General features: G+C 38.6%; 1 protein-coding gene across 1 annotated transcript in view; it reads right to left on the bottom strand.

Annotated features, from left to right (window-relative positions):
- RHOA (ras homolog family member A) overlaps positions 1 to 21693 on the bottom strand; it is a 64832-nt gene that overhangs the window by 33151 nt on the left and 9988 nt on the right.

Below are 21693 nucleotides of genomic sequence, written 5' to 3' on the forward strand. Positions count from 1 at the left end.
AGTGGACACAGCATCAGCCCTAGATTCAGGAGGAACTGAGTTCAAATCCTGCCTCAGACACATGACACTTACTAGCTGTGTGGCCCTGGGAAAAAAAAAAAAAAAAAAAAAACAAAAAAAAAACCACCCCAACCCACACCAAAAATCCCCCCAACCCCCAACACAAAAATGAATTCCAGCCCTACAGAAGATAAAGCCAGAGATGAAAATTTCTGTTTTTAGAAAGACATCCACTAAATACATGATCAGTCCTTATTATGTAAACATGGTCTGTAGAAGGTATGATTAATTTACATTAAATTCTTTTCTTTCGTTCTTTCCCCCCCCCCCAGGGCAATAAAGGTTAAGTGACTTGCCCAGGGCCACACAGCTAGTAAGTGTCAAGTGTCTGAGGCTGGATTTGAACTCAGGTCCTCCTGAATCCAGGGCCAGTGCCCTATCTACTGAGCCACTTAGCTGCCCACATTAAATTATTTTCAACAGTACCCAGGGCTCCAGGTAAAACTCTAAAGTATGTAAAATTTGTCTTTGATATTCTTCTGTAACACCCTATACTTCTAGTATCCTTCTACTACATGAAGCTCCTGAGTATTACTACACCCGTGCCAACCATATTCTTAGTGATCAATATTTAGTCTCGTCAGGAGGAAAGTAAATTGAACTAATGATAGAACAGAATTTTACCAGGAGGACATTTGTTTTGTTTTGTTTTTGGTAAGACAATTGGGGTTAAGTGACTTGCCCAGGATCACACAGCTAGTAAGTGTCAAGTGTCTGAGGCCAGATTTGAACTCAGGTCCTCCTGACTCCAGGATCAGTGCTCTATCCACTGCGCGACATTTGTTTTTTAAAGGAAGGATATAGCTAATTCAAATAAATGTCTAATCGATAAAATGTGTCTGGGATATACTTTAGGATAGGAAGGCCTTGGTACCCACGGCCTACTCCTCAGTCAGCAATCCATCCTTATACTGCAGACTCTTATGAGGAGTGCCCTATACTAATTACTGTGGGATATAAAGGAATATAGAAAAGATTTTCAACTATTAAGTAGCTTAAAGTCAAGCTAGGGAGAAAATATTACATTGAAATGAATAAGAACCAAATGGCTTCTATATTGAGTATTATGATTTTAGAAGCATTGACCACATGCAAAACCCCATTTTGGTCACCGAAATCTATTTTAAAATAAAAGCAGCAATAAATAACCTGTGTGCTCAAACACCCCCAGCAATGAGGAAGACTATTTAAAACAGGCTTTGCAATTTTTTTTTTTTTGGTGAGGCAATTAGGGTTAAGTGACTTGCCCAGAGTCACACAGCTGGTAAGTGTCAAGTGTCTGAGGCCATATTTGAACTCAGGTCCTTCTGAATCCAGGGCTGGTGCTCTATCCACTGCGCCACCTAGTTACCCCTACTTTGCAAATTATTGATCGATATAAAATAAGTTTTTGCAAACAGAAAAAAGTTCCTAAAGCGAGTATGAGGTGAATAGCTGTTTAGCACTTATTTTTGCATAAAGAAGCTTGGTTTCTAGACAAATTTCATTTATGTATTCAGTCACATTTATATTGACCAGAAAACCCTAAGGGGAAATTTAGAGAATTCAATCACTCAGAAAAATGCAGGGTCACAAGAAAACAGGGGGACATATAACATTAAGTTTAGCCAAAAGTGAAACAAGCACAAGTGATTTTTGTAAATATTAACATTTTAAGCTAGCAGCAATTTTAACATAAAAGGACCAAAATTTAAGAATACCTTGAAAAGACCAAGCTGTGTTACTTGATACAATGAATGGGGGAAAAAATCCATATGGTAAAGAATATGGAGATAGGATAAAACACTATTTCAAAGTAAAATTAGTAAATTTTTTGCATCACATGATGCCCAGTGAACAAGTGAACAACAGAAGCTAAGCTGAAACAGCTATGATATCAAGAACAAAAACCTTAAAACTACAGACTGACCACAAAGCTTAGGCAGGGCTTGGAAACAGTACCCAGTTATTGTAAAGAATAACACACACACAGGGGCAGCTAGGTGGCAAAGTGGATAGAGCACTGGCCCTGGAGTCAGGATGACCTGAGTTCAAATCCAGCTTCAGATACCTGACACTAGCTGTGTGACCCTAGACAAGTCACTTAACCCCAACTGACTGACCAAAACCAAACCCAAACAAACAAAAATACACAAAAACAAATGGGAGTGAAAGCTCTCAATTTTTGTTCTTTTTCTTTCTTTTTAAATGCCAGGATACACTACTGTGCCACACTGAGTAAGTCACTTAATCTCTGTTTTGCCTCAGTTCCTCCAGCTCTAAAATGGGGTACTATCTCTACCTTGCATGGTTATTGTGAGGATCAAATGAGATATTTATAAGTGCTTAACACAGTGCCTGGCACACAGTAGGTGCTATAATAAAAATGCTTATTCTATCTCCACTTTCCTTCTGATATACCTTTGCTACTACTGACCCTATGATGTAGATACTACAGATATTATTATTCTCATTTTACAAATAAGAAAACAGAGGCCTCAGCAAGGTTAAGGTTAAATAAGTGTTTAAGATACTGGATTTGAAACCAGGTCTTTCCTACCTCCTTTAGCACTCTTTCCACTATACCATGCTGCCTCTCCATTATAATTAAAAACAAACAAAGCCAATTAGCAACCAGCAACCAACAACAAAACAAGACCAGGACATCTGGCAGTAGGTAAAAAAAAAAAGGAATCTTTTTGGAAGACAGTCTTTAATTGTTTTTCTCTCTCTAAAAAAGCAATGTATTTAAAACCCTAACACTAAAAAAAGTACCAATGATGGGGGGGGGGCGGCGGGTGCAGGGCAATGAGGTTAAGTGACTTGGCCCAGGGTCACACAGCTAGTAAGTGTCCAAGTGTCTGAGGCTGTATTTGAACTCAGTTCCTCCTGAATCCCAGGGGCCAGTGCTTTATCCACTGTGCCACCTAGCTTGCCCCAAGGATTTTATAAGTAAAACCATATCTGACCAAGCATTCAAAGGACCAAAACCCTTGATTTTAAAGGATAAAGAGAAGATTCTAAAAGTTTAATTCTAACACTTCACTTATTTACTTAGTTTCTAGAAGTGTTCAAAATATCCCGAAGATTCACCAGACTGTTTTCATGCATTCGCTACCTGTTCTTTGGAAGGTGATGGGAACTGTCCCAGGAAATAATTTCTTGGGTGTCTGTTCCTTTAAATGGCTGTTTTTGATTTCTAAGCATTAGAGTATCAGGAGGTACACAGAGAGGAAAAAGTAAACAAAGAAAAAACCCAGCACTTTGCTAGGTGCAACAAGTTAGAACTCAAAGGATACTTTAATCTTATACTTTGGTTTCCTGTGCCACAATTATATTCATTATAATAATGATATTTAAAGGGAGGGGCTTCTAATCTAAAAGATTAGAACCCATGATAGCAACCAGCAACAGATGCTAGTTGCCCTGATTCATAGCGGAGTTGAATGAAGGGAAGAAGTAAGAGTATTAATTATCAAGCCAGGACTAATATAGGCTATCAAAGTTGAAATAATTTGACATTATAGAGCAAACAAAAGGAACAATACAGTGTTTTTCACGTAATAATAAGTAATGGAACACCTGCTAAAATGTTTAATGCCACAAGAATGTACCCCCATTCTGAAACTTTAAAGGCAGCAAATAAGTTTAGGAGGAAACGGATGCTTCCTTTGTTACTGACTAGACTTGGACTGGCCACCTCCAATCAGACTAAACAAGTCTCTTCCTAATACACTCGGTACACACCCTGGGCAGAGGGAGGAGTGTTTGTTTATTCCACAACCACTTTCACAACGTTAACCTGGTTGACAGCCTATATCTCATTTGAAATTAAACTTTATTCAAATTTAGTTAACTCAAGTGGTTCAATGAGGTCTCTCAGTACAGGATTCTAAACCCAACACCATACATTCTCCCCAACCCCCTTTTGACATCCACCGAGTTCTACACCTGACCTCCTTCTATGGTTTAACTACCATCCTCACAGTGAAGATTCACATTCCCTATCTTAGTACTTAGTTGTGTTAAAACATTTTAATACCTCAATTTTCTTGGAAAGAGATCTCTCTAGAGTCCCTGGGTATGCCAGTCACCCTGCTTCCTGCCACTTTAAATGAAGGGAGAAGGGTTCAGTCAACCAAATATATCTAAGTGCCTACTTGTAAATAAGAATATAAAGTATTTTAGAGCCTTAAAGTGCTATGGAAAGGTGAGGCAGTGTATTGCTCAGGCAACTGAGAGCCAGGCTCAGAGTCAGGAAGATCTAGATCCAAGTCTACCTATGATATAGCAGTTTTTTTATAGGCAGACCACTTATTCAGACTGTAAGGGTGGGCAAAAGAGTTGCTGACTTGCACTGGTAATTTCTCTCTGGGAGCTCCCTATACTAATGAAACGACAAATCCAGAGATCCTCCATCTCCTGTCAAATATTAAATGAAATACTAAGATTCTATAAAATGAAAAACACTAACAAAGAAAATATGGAAAGATCTGAACGAGGTTATGTAAAGCAAAACCAGCAGAAGTAGATGTAGTTACTGGTGTAGACTGCAAGTCATACATGCCTTTAAGCTGGGTGCAATTCTTGTTAAAGCCCCCCTCCCCCCCCCTTCACATTAGATCCAGAGAAGTTGGAGGTTTCCCTCTAGGCCTTTTTACACGTTACAGGTTAATAGTGCACCACGTAGATGTTTGTTAATCTCTCATGTCACATGACTGGCCCACTTCCATTTTCAATCATACATTTTCCCACATTATTTCTTTTATCATTTCCTAAACAATAATTATTCAATGAAAATACTCTGAAGCCTAATGGGATGCTACCCTCTGAGTTACTTTTTGATTCTTTGAAAAATGTGATGCTTCAATATTTAATGAATGAATGAATAACATTTAAGCACATAGTTGGTGCCAAACCCAGTGTTAAATGTTACAGATACAATTTCTTTCCTTTAAGGGGATTACATTTAAAGTAGATCAAATGGATTATTATTGTGCTATAATAAATGACAAGCAGGATGATTTCAAAAAGTCCTGGAAAGACTTGAACTGATGTATAGTGACGTGAGCAGAACCAGGAAAACATTGTGCAAAGTGACAGCAATATTTGATGAAAAACTGTGAACAACTTAACTATTCTAAGCAATACAATGATCCAAGACAATCCCAAAGGACTAATGATTAAGCACGCTATCCATCTCCAAAGAACTGATACTGATTGAACACAGACTGAAGCATGCTATTTTTCACTTTCTTTTATTCAAGTTTTCTTATACAAAAGGACTAACATGGTAATGTTTTACATAACTGCACATGTATAACCTCTTATTGCTTACCACCTCAGGTAAAGGGGAGGGGAGGAAAGGAAAGAGGGATAGAATTTAGAACTCAAAACTTTAAAACAAAAAGGAATGCCCAGGGCAGAGCCTAGGCAGGAAACAGAAACTTCCCTATTTTTAGTCACAGACTAAAAATGTTCTCCCAACCCTCGTATAACCCTATAGTCTAAAGCAGAGGTGTCAACATTCCCAAGTGCGGCTGAAAAGATCAAAATGTAATCGGAAAATATTTACTAAAATAAATAAAAATGCAACATAGATAATGTTAATATGGGGTTTTCTTAGTCTATATGTGACCCCTAGGGATTTGTAGGTAGGGCTTAATGACCCCTAATTCTATTTGAGTTTGACACCAGTGGTCTAAAGATTCTCCCAATGTAGTTCCTTGTGGATTTTCTGACATTTCTTAAAATGTAAGGTCACACGTGGGAATTTGTTTTGCTTATGCTTACATATCACAACGATTTTGTAATGGGGGGAGGGGAAGAGAAAAATAAACTCCTGATAATGGTTTTTTTTTTAAATGTAAGGGAACATTTCCCAACAGCTGTGGTCAAAGGATATGGACAAACAGTTCTCGAAAGAAGAAATCCAAATTATCAACAACTATACTAAAGATTTCTACAAATCGCTAATAAGAGAAATGCAAATAAAAAAAGTTTCATTTCACACCCAGCAAAGTGGTGTGATGTTTAAAATCTAAATTGTGGTCGCCTTAAATTAGAAGCTTCAGCTCCGGTCTAGCCTAGAGTTCCAGCCTGGTTGGGTTCTTCCTGAAGTCCTCCTCCACGAGCCTGCTTTAATCAGGAACACCCTTCCAAGCTGGAACAGAGGCGGGCCTTACACACTGCTTCAAGGTGATTGGTTGGCGTCATCCAAATCCATTGTCTTTGAAGGTGTTCTCAAGTTGAGTTCACAGTCTAGCTTCTGAGAACAATACCTTCTTAAGGGCTAGCCAGGTGTGATTACAATCCAATTAACTTGAAGTAGGCTTAATCAGCAGTCAATCACTCTCACTTGATTCAATCAGCATAGATTAATCTCCAGGTGGGTCTTTGAGTATCTGCTAAATCCCATTATTTCATCACAGTGGCAATTACAAGGAAAGATAGAAATAGTAATTTTGGAGAATTTGCAGGAAGATAGGCAGTTTAACAATGTTAGGGGAGTTGTGAATTAACCATTTCATAAAGCAGTTTAGAACTATGTTGAGAAAATGACTAAGATATCTATGTCCTTTAATCCCAAAGATCTCTACTTAAGGTATATATCACGTAAGTTGAAGATAGAAAGGCTCCACATGTAGTAAAATATAGCACCAATTTTGTGGGGGCAAAGGGCTGAAAACAAAGGTATGTATCCATCTGGAAATTGCTAAACAAAACTGCTACATAAATGCAATGTAATATGTTGCTGCACCATAACAACAAATATGAGCTAGTCAAAGGAACAGATAAGTTGACTGAAGCAAAGTGAAATAAGCAGAACCAGGAAAACAATGCAGACAATGACTACAATGTAAACAGAAAGAATACAATGAAGCTGAATGCTGTGCATCGATAATAGCAAAGCTTGGTCCTCAAGAAGAGTGGAGAAAATGTACATTTTTCTCCCTTCATTGCAGAAGTGGATCACTATGGGTGCTGGATTCTATTACTGTTAGATAAGGTCAATGTATTGCTTGCCTGGTTTTGTTCAATTGCAACCTCTCCCTCCTTTCTTTTTCAGTCTATGTTAAAAAGGAAAGTTTGAAGAATGGGGTAAAGGATATACTCATAAATATATTTTTTCATAAATATAATGTTGAAGGAAAAAGGTATTAATTTTTAAAAACTTTCAAGTTTCCAAAATTAGACACTAGCCTCCATTTAAATTTCCTTCCTTCTGAATTTTAGTTGTAATTTCATCTTCTCCAAATGATTACCTCTTTTTCAAGTATGACTTGTCAAGCATTCACCACTCCTGCCACTCCTCCTAAGCTAAGGGTATAGTAAGCAGTGGAAAAAACTCTCTCTCACTCCCCCTTACCCCTCCAGCATCAGATAAGCTCTTTGAAGACAGAAGTGTCTTTGGTTATATTCCACCGAATATCTATCAAGAAATTTGAAATTGACCCCTGCCTTACCAGGCCCCAATTTCAACTAGAAAAGGGAAAAGACATCACAAAAAATCATTTTTAATATGTACTCAAAGCCTTCTTCAGAGACTCTCAAGCCAAGGTGGCTCCCATACCTCTAATCCAGCAAAAACCTAAAAATAGCACTCTAGTGAATGATCAAGAAACCTAATGAGCAACTACAGTAAAGAAAACCAAAAACCTTCTTCCACTCTAGAACCACACCAAAAAAAATTTGCCAGAAGTTCACAAGCAACAGGAAAGAAGACACACCAGAAAAGCCATGGCCTGTGCTGAAGCAAGTCAGTACTCTCTCAGCATACCAGAAACACATGTAGCCTTCAAGGTTCTGTATGGGGGGGGGGGGGGGGAAAGAAAAGGCTTCCCTGTCAAAGTCCCAGGATGGTCAGAAAACTACAAGATGGACCTTGGAAAGAGGCCAGAGGAACCAGTAGGGTGTGTATGCTGTCACCATGGCTCTCACAATATACCTCATTCTGAGGTCCCTGTCTCAAGAAGATGCCATAGAAAGCCTTGAAAATACAGTGCTCTGAACTTCCAAGATCCTGAAGCACATAACCCAAGAAGGGAGAGGTCAGCACAGAAATCCAAAGCTACCCAGAGCCAACTAGCAAGAGGAAGAACTTGGCCCAGGAACAAAGCCCCAGTTCAGGAATTAAGACTGAAGATATGAATAAACCCAAGAAGATTCAAATCATTAAAAAAACAAAACAAAACAGATCTAAGGACACCCAAAATTCTAAGAGAAACTTGGAAGAGATATTTCCTAAGAAAGAGAAAAAAATGGACTTTCCACAAGGACCACTACGAATACTTAGAAAACATGAAGCAGGGTACAAGGCCTACACAAAAGAGTAGATTAGAAGACAAAGTGGTAAACCTCATCCAAGCTCTCTGGAAATTTGCATAACCCTAATAGAAATCTATGACTATGAGATAGCAAGAAATACTAAACAAAATCAAAAGACTGAAGAATTTGTAAAATACCAGCTATTAAAAACAAGTGTGGGGTAGCTGGATGGCGCAGTGGATAGAGCACCAGCCCTGGATTCAGGAGGACCTCAGTTCAAATCCGGCCTCAGACACTCACTAGCTGTGTGACCCTGGGCAAGTCATGTGACCCCCATTGTCCCGAAAAATAAATAAATAAATAGAATGTACAAATCACACTCTTTGAATGTTGATTATTTAAAAAGCCTGAAAACTATTTTCACAAATGGAAACCACCCTGATGAGAACCAGAAGATAAATGAATATATGGAAGAATTTTATTCTGATTGCCTGTGGAAAAGAAGTCTGAAGGAAAAGTCCCAGGTGTGTCATAGCCAAAATCCAAAGCTTTTATTTCAAAGAAAAAATATATTGCAAACAGCCGGAAAGAGTTCAAGTACTCAGGAACCATGGGTAGGCTCACACAAGACCTGACAGTCTTTTTATTGTAAATGAAAAATCTTGGAATACCATAAGCCAAAATGTAAATAATATAGGCTTACAACTAAGGATAATTTACCCTGCATAACTGAATATAATTCTCAATGAAGAGGTGTTAAGACAGAGGATAGGGGGCAGCTAGGTGGTGCAGTGGATAAAGCACCAGCCCTGGAATCAGGAGGACCTCAAATCCAGCCTCAGACACTTGACACTAGCTGTGTGACCCTGGGCAAGTCACTTAACCCCAACTGCCTCACCAAAACAAACCAAAACCAAAACAAGACAGAGGATAATGGATAATATTGGGAGTGAAAAAATAAAAAAACTAATCATATATTTCCTATTCCTGTAGAGGGGAGGGGAAGGATTCAAAAGGAAAACAAAAAGAACTGAAGTTATGACCAACTATGTCTTCAGAGGACTTATGATATTACACTCCTTCTGACAGAAAACTAATGTACTTAAAAGCATGGAGAGAAGTACATTTTTGGACATGTCCTCAGTGTGGATTTTTTACTTGACTATGCTTATTTATTTAACTCCCTCAATACCCAATGAATAATAATGACATTAAAGAAAAGGCATTAACATCTGCTTGCTTGGCTGTACCCTAAGGACTTTCAGCTGTTTCCATGTAACTTGAAGCGGAAACTTTCCATAAATATGGATAGATATCTATTTAAACATATAAATATAATCTCCCCATTAGAAGGTGAACTCCTTGAAAGCAGGGACTGTCTTTTTTATTTGTATCCCTAGTGCTTTGCACATAGTAAGCAATTAATGAGCTTCAATCATTCTTCCTACATGTCCAAAGGAATTGACATCTCATGCCCCTAATATTTAGAAGTTCTCTGATGGTAACCAAGGCTTAAGTGTACTGTCTTCTTTAGTGTTTAGTGTAAGTACTCTAGACACAAAGTACTTAATGATTTTAATTTGGTTTTATTTTTAATAATATTTTCTTCCTGATTTTTAGCTTCATTTCCATTGACATTCTATTTTTTTAAAGTCATTGTCCCAGCAAAGCTGTTCTATAGCAAGATTAGCTTTTTATAAAAATAGAAGGGAAAATTACTGCTTCCAGAGAAAATCTGACCTTTTCCAACTCTAGGGTTTGCCTCACAGTACACTACACCTTACAGAGCCAGAGTTCACTTATACAGCAATCTCAACTCTCGGAAACATTTCTTAGAGCTAGGAAGCAAGCAAAAAAGGCTCTTGAGCAGCCAAAACGGATGTCAAAAAGTCTGTGCTTTAAATCTTTTCCACTTTACTCTTTTTTTTTGGGGGGGGGTGGACCGGCAGGGCAATGGGGGTTAAGTGACTTGCTCAGGGTCCCACAGCTAGGAAGTGTCAAGTGTCTGAGGCCACATTTGAACTCAGGTACTCCTGAATCCAGGGCTGGTGCTTTATCCACTGCGCCACCTAGCCACCCCTCCACTTTACTCTTAGAAAAGTTCCTCAAAGCCTTACTCAGAAACTGAGTCTTGGTCGGTTTCTGAGAAGACTGAAACTTGGTCAACTGGTTTCCTAGGCCACAACATTTCAGGTAGAGGAGAGGGGAGAGGGAAAGAGAGGGAAGGGGGGGGGGGGGAGAGAAGCAAAGCTGCCATGACAGAAGGGAAAAGAGCTGATAGGCAGGGAAGAAAAAGACAAAGACAATCCACAATATTTGGAGCCAAATTGCTATTACGCTTGCCTAAAGTTTGGGTACTTAAAGTGCTAAGTCTTCAAAGTGTGGGGTGGAGCCCACTGGCTATGGCATCAACCTATGCCTTGACATCAAGGGGTATCTGATTGTGAAGACAGATATCACACCCCACCATTTGCAGGAATGGCTAAGTGTGAAGTTTGTCTTCAACATAAGGACACCTAACACCCCCAAACTACCCCACACTACTACCCCTTCCTACATCAGTGCCCAACCTTCTCTGGCTCTTCTTCTAAGCCAAGGATTGGCCCTTCAGTGGAACTATAATCTAACCCTGTTGGCACTAGGTGAGAGAGTGCCATAGTGAAAAATGACTCCTGTGCATACAAGAGAATTTTTATTTATTTTTTTTTGGTGAGGCAATTGGGGTTAAGTGACTTGCCCAGGGTCAAGAGTTGGTTTTTTTTTTAAATGACAGGCAAGAGATCAAATCGTGTTTAGAGGCCACTGATCTAAAAGAAAAATAAGACCTTCTTATCTTTGCTTTATTGGTTTTCTTTTAAGAAACTATACTCTAATTCCTGATAAGCAGGGGCAACAAGAGAAACAGCAATTCATTACTCTTATGCTGAAAACTGTTTAGGAGAAGTATAATGGGCAAGAGAAGCAAAGAGGACTGGTTCCAGTGAGATGCTTTAATATCAGGTTTAGGAATAAATGCCAAAACAAAGCAAAAGAAGCTATGAATCTAACTGGAAAGAACTAGTAAGCATACCTTTCCCCCTCTAGTCCATTCATTCCTTCTACACAGTCAGTTGATAGGTTAGTCAACAAGCATTTATAACATGCCTACTATGTGCCAGGCACTGTGCTAAGGACTGGGGATACAAAGGCAAAAAGAAAAAAAAAGTTCTGACCTTTAAGGAGCTCAGAGTCTAATGGAGGAGAAAACAATGTATAAACAATCTATATACAACGTGCAAGGGAGGTGATTTTAGAGGCAAGGCACAGAGTGGGTTGGGGTCAGGGAAAGAGCTCTTGTAGAAAGAAAGTAGGGTTTGAGTCCTAAAGGAAGCCAGGAGGTAGGGATCGGAAGAGACAGTGGGGAACAGCTAAAAGAAACCACTTATAATTTCAAGGAAATGAGCCCAGAGAAAATTGCTAGCAAAAAATGAGCCCAGGCAGCCAGGTGGCGCAGTGGATAGAGCACCGGCCCTGGAGTCAGGAATACCTGAGTTCAAATCCATCCACAGACACTTAACACTTACTAGCTGTGTGACCCTGGGCAAGTCACTTTACCCCAACATTTCCCTTGAAGGTCCTTTCCAACTCAGATTTTGTGAGTTAGGACTTGGGTCACTATCATTAGATTTTGTGATTTACTAACTATTCATGACAATTCAGTTTTAGCTTGTTCTATGGTTCTGATGAGTCAGTCAGCTCAGAGGGTCTTCACACCTAGAGGCCTAGATCAGTGGAAAAGAATAGGGATGAATTACACTACAGTAAACTACTATAATAATCTAGTAGGTGATTAAACCCAAAGATTCAAGGTTTTGGAACAAAAACTCATTATTTGACAAAAACTGCTGGGAAAACTGGAAAACGTATGCCAGAAACTAGGTACAGACCAACATCTCACACAATATACTAAAATAAAGTCAAAATTGGTACGTGATTTACACATAAAGTGTGATACTATAAGGAAATTAAGAGAGCATAGAATAGTTTATCTGTTGGATTTATGGATAGGGGAAAAATTTAGGACCACAGAAGATAATACAGAGCATTACAAAATGTAAAATAGTTCATTTTGATTATATAAAATAAAAGCTTTTGCATAAATGAAACAAATGTAACCAAAATTATGAGGAAAAAACTGGGAAAGCATTTTTATAACAAGTATCACTGATAAAGGCCTCATTTCTCAAATATATGGAGAACTGAGTCGTATTTATAAAAACACAAGTCATTTCCCAACTGATAAATGGTCAAAGGATACGAACAGGCAGTTTTCTAATAAATCAAAGCTATCTATAATCATATGAAAAAAAATGCTCTAGATCACAATTGATCAGAGGAATGCAAATTAAAACAATTCTGAGGTATTACCTCACACCAATCAAAGTGGCAAATATAAGAAAAATGGAAAATATTGGATGTTGGAGGAGATGTGGGAAAGCTGGGGTGCTAATCCACTGTTGGTGGAGTTGTGAAACGATTCAACCATTCTGGGGCAGTTTGGAACTATGCCCATATAGAACTGTGCATACCCTTTGACCCAGCAATACAACTTTTTTATCCCAAAGACATCCCCCCCCCAAATCTATTTGTACAAAAATATTTCTAGCAGCTCTTTTTTGTGGTGGCTAAGAATTGGAAATCAAAGCAATGCCCATCAATTGGGGATACTATAAGAAATGACAAGCAGGATGATTTCAGAAAGGCCTGGAAAGACTTATATGAACTGATGTATGTGAAGTGAGCAGAACCAGGAAAACCAGTGACAGCGATACTGTTTTATGGAAGAACTGTGAACGACAACTATTCTCATCGATACAATGATACAAGATAATCCCAAAAGACTAATGATAAAGCATACTATCCACCTCCAAAGAAAGAACAGATATTGATTAAACACAGACTGAAGCATGCTATTTTTCACTTTTTCTTATATCTTTTTTTCTTTTATTCAAGTTTTCTTGTACAAAAGGACCAATATGGTAATGTTTCACATAAATGCACATGTATAGCCTATATCAGATTGCTTACTGCCTGAGGGAGGGAACAGAGGAGGGAGGGAAGGATAGAATTTGGAACTCGAAACTTTAGATAAAAATGTTTATTATCAAAGAGAAAAAAATTTATACAATCAATGGCTCATGGTAAAACTAAGTGAAAAATAGCAAAGCATGCAAACCAATGAGAATTTTCAATTATGACCCTTAAGATCCACGCTCGCATTTCAAAAGAAAAGCTAGTTAATCCCCATGTAAAATTCAACAGGATTTACACTAGTATACTTTTTGTCCACTAATATTGTTGTTTGGGGGGGGGGGGGGCGGCTAGATGGCGCAGTGGATTAAGCACCGGCCCTGCATTCAGGAGTACCTGAGTTCAAATCCGGCCTCAGACACTAGACACTTACTAGCTGTGTGACCCTGGGCAAATCACTTAACCCCCATTGCCCTGCAAAAAAAAGGGACCATGACATCAGAGTGATGTCATGACTTGCATTAAATTGGATTTAAGTGAGGGAGGGCTGTGCAAGGTCACCAACCTCAATCTCTCTTCCAGACCCATCTGGGTCCAGTGGGGCAAGATATAAATCAGGATGACTGTAGATGGCCCCGGATGTTTAAGGCAATTTGGGTTAAGTGACTTGCCTGGGGTCACAGAGCTATTAAGTTTTGGAGGTGTGATTTAAACTCAGGTCCTCCTGACTCCAGGGTCAGGTACTCTATCCACTGACCCACCTGGCTGCTCCAGCTGTGAAGAAAAAAGATTTTCTTCAATGTTTTAGTCAACTGTAATCCTATGTCTCTGCTTTTAATCCATCTTTCCAACAGTTATAATCAAATCATTCTCCTGCTCCAAAACATTCAATAGTTTGCCTTTTGTTTATAAAATATAGTTCAGTCTGGCATTTGAGGCCCTCCACAATCTGGCTTCATATCATAAATTATATTTTTAATGACAACAGTGACAACAGCAGATATGTATAAATATAACATTTAAGGTTTATGAAGTATTTTATACCTCTCATTTGATACTCACAAAATCCCTGAGGTAGGTGCTATTATTATTCCCATTTTAAAGGTGGGAAAAATGAAGGTTCAGACAGATGATATGATTTGTATAAATGGGACTTTGAACCAGGTATTTCTGACTCTTAAATCTAGTCCCCTAGACTGGTCTTGCCTACCTTTTCAACTTTATCTTATACCAGAGGTGTCAAACAGACTTCCTCTGGCAATGTGGGGCAACCCTCCAGAACCAGATTAGTACGTAATGGGAAAGATTTAACAAAATAAATAAAAATAGAATGGAATATATAACATGTTAACATGTGGCTTTCCAAGTCAATGTGTAGCCCTCAGGAATGCTCATGTACCCTTGAAAAGCCTGTTTCTATTTGAGCTTGATACAACTGTCTTGAGTTACTTCCCCTTCATGTATTCTACTCTAGCTAAGCTTTTCTCAAAATGCATGTCACTTTTATCTTTCATCAGTCTTCTCAAGCAACTACTCTTCCCTTTCATAGCCAAACTCCCATTAAAAAACCATCAGCACCTATCAGATTGGCTAATATGACAAAAAAGGAAAATAATAAATGCTGGAGAAGCTGTGAAAAAACGGGAACACTAATGCATTGTTGGTGGAGCTGTGAACTGATCTTACCATTCTGGAGAGCACTTTGGAATTATGCCCTAAGGGCTATAAAGCTGTGCATATCCTTTGACCCAGCAATACCACTAATTGGGTCTTTTTCCCAAAGAGATCATAAAAAAGGAAAAAGGGCCCACATGTACAAAAATATTTATAGCTGGGGGCAGCTAGGTGGCACAGTGGATAAAGCACCAGTCCTGGATTCAGGAGGACCTGAGTTCAAATCCAGCCTCAGACAATTGACACTTACTAGCTGTGTGACCCTGGGCAAGTCACTTAACCCCCTTTGCTCTGTAAAAAAAACCCCAAGCCCCCCCAAAACCACCCCCCCCAATATTTATAGCTGCTCTTTTTGTGGTGGCAAGGAACTGGAAATTGAGGGGCTGCCCATCAATTGGGGAGTGGCTGAACAAGTTGTGATATATGAATGTAATGGAATTTTATTGTGCTGTAAGAAATGAAGAGCAGGTAGATTTCAGAGAAACCTGGAAGGACTTGCATGAACTGATGATGAGTGAGATGAGCAGAACCAGGAGAACATTGCACATAGTATCATCAACACTATGTAATACAACTACAACTGTGATAGATTTGATTCTTCTCAGCAATACAATGGTACAAGATAGTTCCAAAGAAGTCATGATGGAAAAGGCTCTCCAAATCCAGAAAAAAACAAAAAACAAAAAACAAAAAAAAAGGTGGAATATGGATGCAGATTGACCCATACTATTTCTCTTGGTTTTGGTGCTGTTGTTTTTCTTTTTTGGAGTTTTTCCTTTACACTCTGATTCTTCTCTGATAACATGACTAATGCAGAAATATGTTTGATGTTATTGTACATCTATAACCTATATCAGATTACTTGCTCTCTTGGGGAGGGGGGGAGAAAAAGTTGAAACTAGAAATCTTATAAAAACAAATGTTGAAAACTAAGTAGAAAATAATAAAATACTTTTATAATTAAAAACAAAACTGCCAGCAGTATTTTATTGCCTCCATTTCCCTTTCTCTTGCTGGCTTTTCAAACTCTTGAAATCTGGCTTCCAGGGGGCAGCTAGGTGGCACAGTGGATAAAGCACCAGCCCTGGATTCAGGAGGACATGAGTTCAAATCCGGCCTCAGACACTTGACACTTACTAGCTGTATGAGCCTGGGCAAGTCACTTACCCCCCCCCCCAAATCTGGCTGACAATCTCAAAATGGAAACTGGCATTTCCTAATAATCAATGATCTTTTAATTGATAAATTAAAAAATCTTTTCTCATCTCTCATGCTAGAGGTTTTTTCACTATTTGATACTGCTTACCACTCTCTTTCCTCTAGGTTTTCATCACATTTCTTTCTCAGTTCTCCGGTCTCTCTCAATAGCCTTTGCTAGTTTATCATCTAAACTGTCTCCCAACCAGAGACATCTGTCTCCCAAGGCTGTCTTGGTCTTTCTTCTTTTTTCTTCTTCACTCCTTCCAATATCCCTCTCTTTTCCCACTCTTCCTACAATCTATCTCTGTGATTTCATCAGCTCTCAAGGATTATCTCTATGTACCTGACTCACATGGAGCCCTGGTCTCTCCCTCTCTCTTCCCTGAGCTCCAATCTCATATCACCAACTGCCCACTGAATATTTCCAAGGGAATGACTAGTAGGCATTTCAAATACATAACGTCCAAAACAGAATGTGTATTATTTCCCCCCAAAAACTGTTAAGGGCCAGATCAAATGCCATTTCTTCCTGAAAGGCTTTCTTGATTCTACTCTCCCCATTTGGAAGTGAACACTTTCCTGGCTTTGTAATCTCACAGAACTTTGTGCCTCTTATATAACTATATTGCTTTGAAGACAGTCCACATAAATTGGCCTTGTATAAGACTGAATGCAACCTATTTTTACCCTAATTCTAACTCAGGGATTGAACCCTGAATTTACAGTTGCTCTGAGGTTACTTTTCACATTCAGCACATTTGAAAAGATAACAACAACAAAAAAATGGTAAATGGACAGGGGAGTGGTGCCATGAATAGAGTATTCAATCTGAAGTCAGGAAGACTGGAGCTCAAATCCAGCCTCAGACACACTTATCATGTATATCATCCCGGGCAAGTCACTTCACTTTTATTTGCCTCCATTCCCTCAACTATAAAGTGGGGATAAAATGGGGGTAGCACCTATCTCCCAGTTATTGTGAGAATCAAATGATATAAAATTGCAAAGTGCTTAATTAACATAGTGCCTAGCACACAGTAAGCACCATGTAAATGTAAGCTATTATTATTAGTCAATGTTGGAAGGGTCATGAAAAGACATATATTAATATACTGCTAGCAGATATGTGACTTCATCCAATCATTTTAGAAAGCAATGTGAAATAATGCTCAGAAAGCAATTAAAATGTCCATGACCACTGAGATCTGACTGCTAGGCATATGCCTTAAAAAAGATGTCAAAGACAGAAATTAAAAGTCCATTTTCATATATAGCAGCACCTTTTGTATGAGCAAAAGCCAGGAATAAAGCAAACACCCATTTATTAGTGGAACAGCTGTGGTACGTAATTGTAATGAAATAACAAATTAACATGAAGAATACAGAAAAACATGGGAAAACATACCAACTGATGCAAAGTAAAACAAATATAACCAGGAAAACAATATATACAATTACTACAAAAATGCAAAGAAGAAAATAACCCTAAACACTATAGTTATAATGATTGAGCTTAGCCCAAAGAACAAATGAGACAATGCACCCTCCTGTCTTTGCAGAAGAGGGGAACTACACTGCACATACTATCTGACTCAACTGATATGTCGGTTAGTTTTGCTGAATTCTCCTTTCGTCACCAATTTTTAAAAATTTGGCGGGCAATGGGGGTTAAGTGACTTGCCCAGTGTCACACAGCTAGTAAGTGTCAAGTGTTTGAGGCCGGATTTGAACTCAGGTCCTCCTGAACTCAAGGCCAGTGCTTTATCCACTGTGCCATCTAGCTGCCCCCAATTTTTAAAAATCTTAAAGTTGGTCCCCATTGATGTCTTACCTCCATACCCAGGTCTGTAAATATGGTAGTGGTACCTGCTGGTTTCTTCTTCCGTTCTGCTCCCTCCATTCCTGTCAGGGAATTTCCTAATACTGTACACAACTCTGGTTCATTACACTCACCCCTCTTCTATCATGCCATCATCCAATTTTCATAGAAATCTGGTTTTATACAATAATTTGTGCTTTTTTTGGGGGGCGGAGCAATGAGGGTTAAGTGACTTGCCCAGGGTCACACAGCTAGTAAGTGTTAAGTGTCTGAGGCCGGATTTGAACTCAGGTACTCGACTCCAGGGCCGGTGCTCTATCCACTGCGCCACCTAGCTGCCCCTATCTGTATGCTTTTTAAAAAAAGTTCTCCTTTTAGGGAGATAGCTATTAACTGGACCAACAACCTATCTTCTCTCCCACCAGACTGTAAGCTCTTTGAAGGCAAGAAGAGTGTCTTATTTATCAGTATATTTTACATAGTGCTTTATACATGTCAGGTAATTGAAAGACCCAGGTTGACATCACAACTCTGATATATACTGACTGTGAACCTGGATCAATCACTTAAGTTCTCAGTACTCTTGGCAACTCTCTAAGAGCAAACTGCAGAGAAGGGACTGGATTGGTGGAGGGAGTTCCATATACCAATTAAGTCACAGGTCCAGTCCTATGGTAAATATAGAGAGCTGACACCTGTAAAAATTATATTCTTCACACTTGCAAACCTCAAAAAATATTAGCAGTGTTGTCCCTCCCCCTAAGAAAAGAGAGAGATGATAATTACATTGGGAGCCAGTAGCAGCTATTTCTATAATGCTTTATGGTTTGCAAAGTACTTTAAATACATCATCTCATTTGATCCTCAATGACCTTGTGAAGTAGGTGTTATTTTACACCTCCATTTTCCAGAAAAGGAAACCGAAGCTCAGACAACTTATGTGACTTGCCCACAGTCACCAGCTACTATTTGGGTGGGAACCCAGATCTTTCTGATTTCAGGTTCAGCATTCTATTTGCTATACTTGACCATCAGAAAGTTCTCTTCCCCACTGCCCACCTTTCCCATTTGTAAACTGATGTTGAGAGGTGGACACAGGGAGCCAGTTAAGCTCAAAGATATGACAGGATCTCCACCACAAATAGTAAGTGGTAAAATAAAGAAAATATGTATTCAAAGTTAATAAGCAATCTTTCCTGCCTTTAAAGAGAGAAAAAAGAAAACCATTTCCTACTAAAGGATAATAGATGAGGGGAAGACAAGGAGAACAGAAAGTTAAAAAAAGATCCTGAATTTTAAGCTTACTATGAATGGTAGGTACACCTGTCAACAACCAGTCTAAAGCTCATAGCCAAAGCAAATCATACATTTATTTAAATGTTTGCTTATGAATATTTTACTTTGAAAACTTGGAAGAGAAGTGCTTAGCTTCTTGTGGGAGGGGAGAAAGAGGAGGATATAGGGGGAAATTTAGACTTTGCAAAAATGAAAGCTATCAAAAATTATTTTAAAATTAAAGTGCTATCATATGAATACCTCCTGTGCTTGGGAAAGGATAATTAATACCATCCCAGATTATTTTTTAAAGTAGGTTGAATAACTTGGTCACTGGTCACATGGCACATCACTGGCTAAGCCAGAAATAAAACCTAGGTCTCAAAACCATCTATTCCATTCTAGTGCTTTGTTCGCTGAACCATATCTCAAAAAAGGCTAGTCAACTAACAGTGATCAACAAATCCTACATGGCAACAAAATGTGAACTTAGTTTTTAAAAAGCAGTAAGAAAAAGAAAAGGAGCTAAAGGAACCACCATTAATGAAATGAAGAAAATTTTAAAAGTACTGTCCCTTTTATAGGAAGATGCTATTAACCGCCAGTAGAATATGCACTATAAGCTATATATACAAACACAACCATATCTACCCATATGCAAGAGCTCTGCCCTAACAAAATGGAGACTTCATGTTAGTCAAGCTGTGATGTTTAACTGAATGTAAGCTCATTTAAAGTAGTGACAGTTTTCATTCCCAGGACCTTGATTAGTAAATGCTTAAGAAATACTTGCTGGGGGCAGCTAGGTGGCGCAGTGGATAGAGCACCAGCCCTGGATTCAGGAGGACCTGAGTTCAAATCCAGCCTCAGACACGGGACACTAGCTGTCTGACCCTGGGCAAGTCACTTAACCCAATTGCCTCACCAAAAAACAAAAGAAAGAAAAATACTTGCTGATCCAAAAAACAAAACAACAACAAAAAACCTTGCTGATCAATGAATGCCACAGCAAGAATACACAAAACACTACTTCTATACTTTTACCAAACATATTTACTATGCACAGTTCCATTTTCCTAGTTCATTTCAACACCGATACTAGGTTTGTGCCGCACCAAGCTCACATCCTGGAAACAATGATAACATGAATTTGTTAAAATACTGCCTAGGGGAATAGTTGAAAAAAAAATGTACCTCACTTTTTTCATGAGAAGGGCTATTGGTTATAGAATTCTATGTTTGCAAACAGTTAGCTGAATTTGCCGATTTAAAAAAAAAACACAACTGATTCAAAGGAAGACTCCTTGATCAGGGGAAGAGGATATTTGGAAATTAATGTGATATAAAAACAAAAGGCACCAATAAAATTTTTAAAAACAAGAAACAACAGTGCTTTGAAGGTAAATGTACATTCTGTAGCCCTTGTTTGTGTTTTTTTTTCTAAAGGTAGAGTTAATTGCCCCATATAAGGATTAAATCCATGACCTCAACACTATGCTTAACTAAACGAACTCAACAAACTACAAGAAGGTAAGTATATTTCTTCTTTTTGTTTTGTTTTTATTTTATTTTTAGTGAGGCAACTGGGGTTAAGTGACTTGCCCAGGGTCACACAGCTAGTAAGTGTTAAGTGTCTGAGGTCAGATTTCTTTTTCTTTTTTTTTTTTTTTTTAGTGAGGCAATTGGGGTTAAGTGACTTGCCTAGGGTCACACAGCTAGTAAGTGTTAAGTGTTTGAGGCCGGATTTGAACTCAGGTACTCCTGACTCCAGGGCCGGTGCTCTATCCACTGCGCCATTTAGCTGCCCCTCTGAGGTCAAATTTGAACTCAGGTACTCCTGAATCCAGGGCCCGTGCTCTATCCACTGCGCCACCTCGCTGCCCCATAAGTATATATTTCTTACAAGGCTCTCCCCCCACCCCACGGAAGGAAGAGAAAAAATAGAGGGTTTTAAAAAAAGAAAAACAAAAAAAGATGCTGCAAGGAGAGAACAAGTCAGAGCAGTACAATATACATGAAAACACAGGATCATTGTAGCATCAAGGATTACTATGTGGGGAAGTTATACAGGGTGGGCCAAAAGTCAAAAAGGGGTTTCAATTTTTAACAACTCCTTTATTTTTTGTTTTTAATTTACAATACCATAGCATCATATACAGTGTATATGTAGGAAATGAATTATGATGTGAAAAATCAATGCTCGTAAATGGTGAAAAATAAAGAAAAAACAATTTCAAAAAGATTAAAACATCGTGACTTTTGGCCCACCCTGTATATACATAACTACATAGTAGATTATTTATGAATACATAGGAACACACTTTAAATTGTGCAATTCCTCCAGACATTTTATACCTAGCTGAGTATTTGAAGACTCACTGAGTTATGTGTATATTCTCTTTATCATC

Source organism: Dromiciops gliroides, chromosome 1, assembly GCF_019393635.1.
Source record: "Dromiciops gliroides isolate mDroGli1 chromosome 1, mDroGli1.pri, whole genome shotgun sequence".
Lineage (NCBI taxonomy): Eukaryota > Metazoa > Chordata > Mammalia > Microbiotheria > Microbiotheriidae > Dromiciops > Dromiciops gliroides.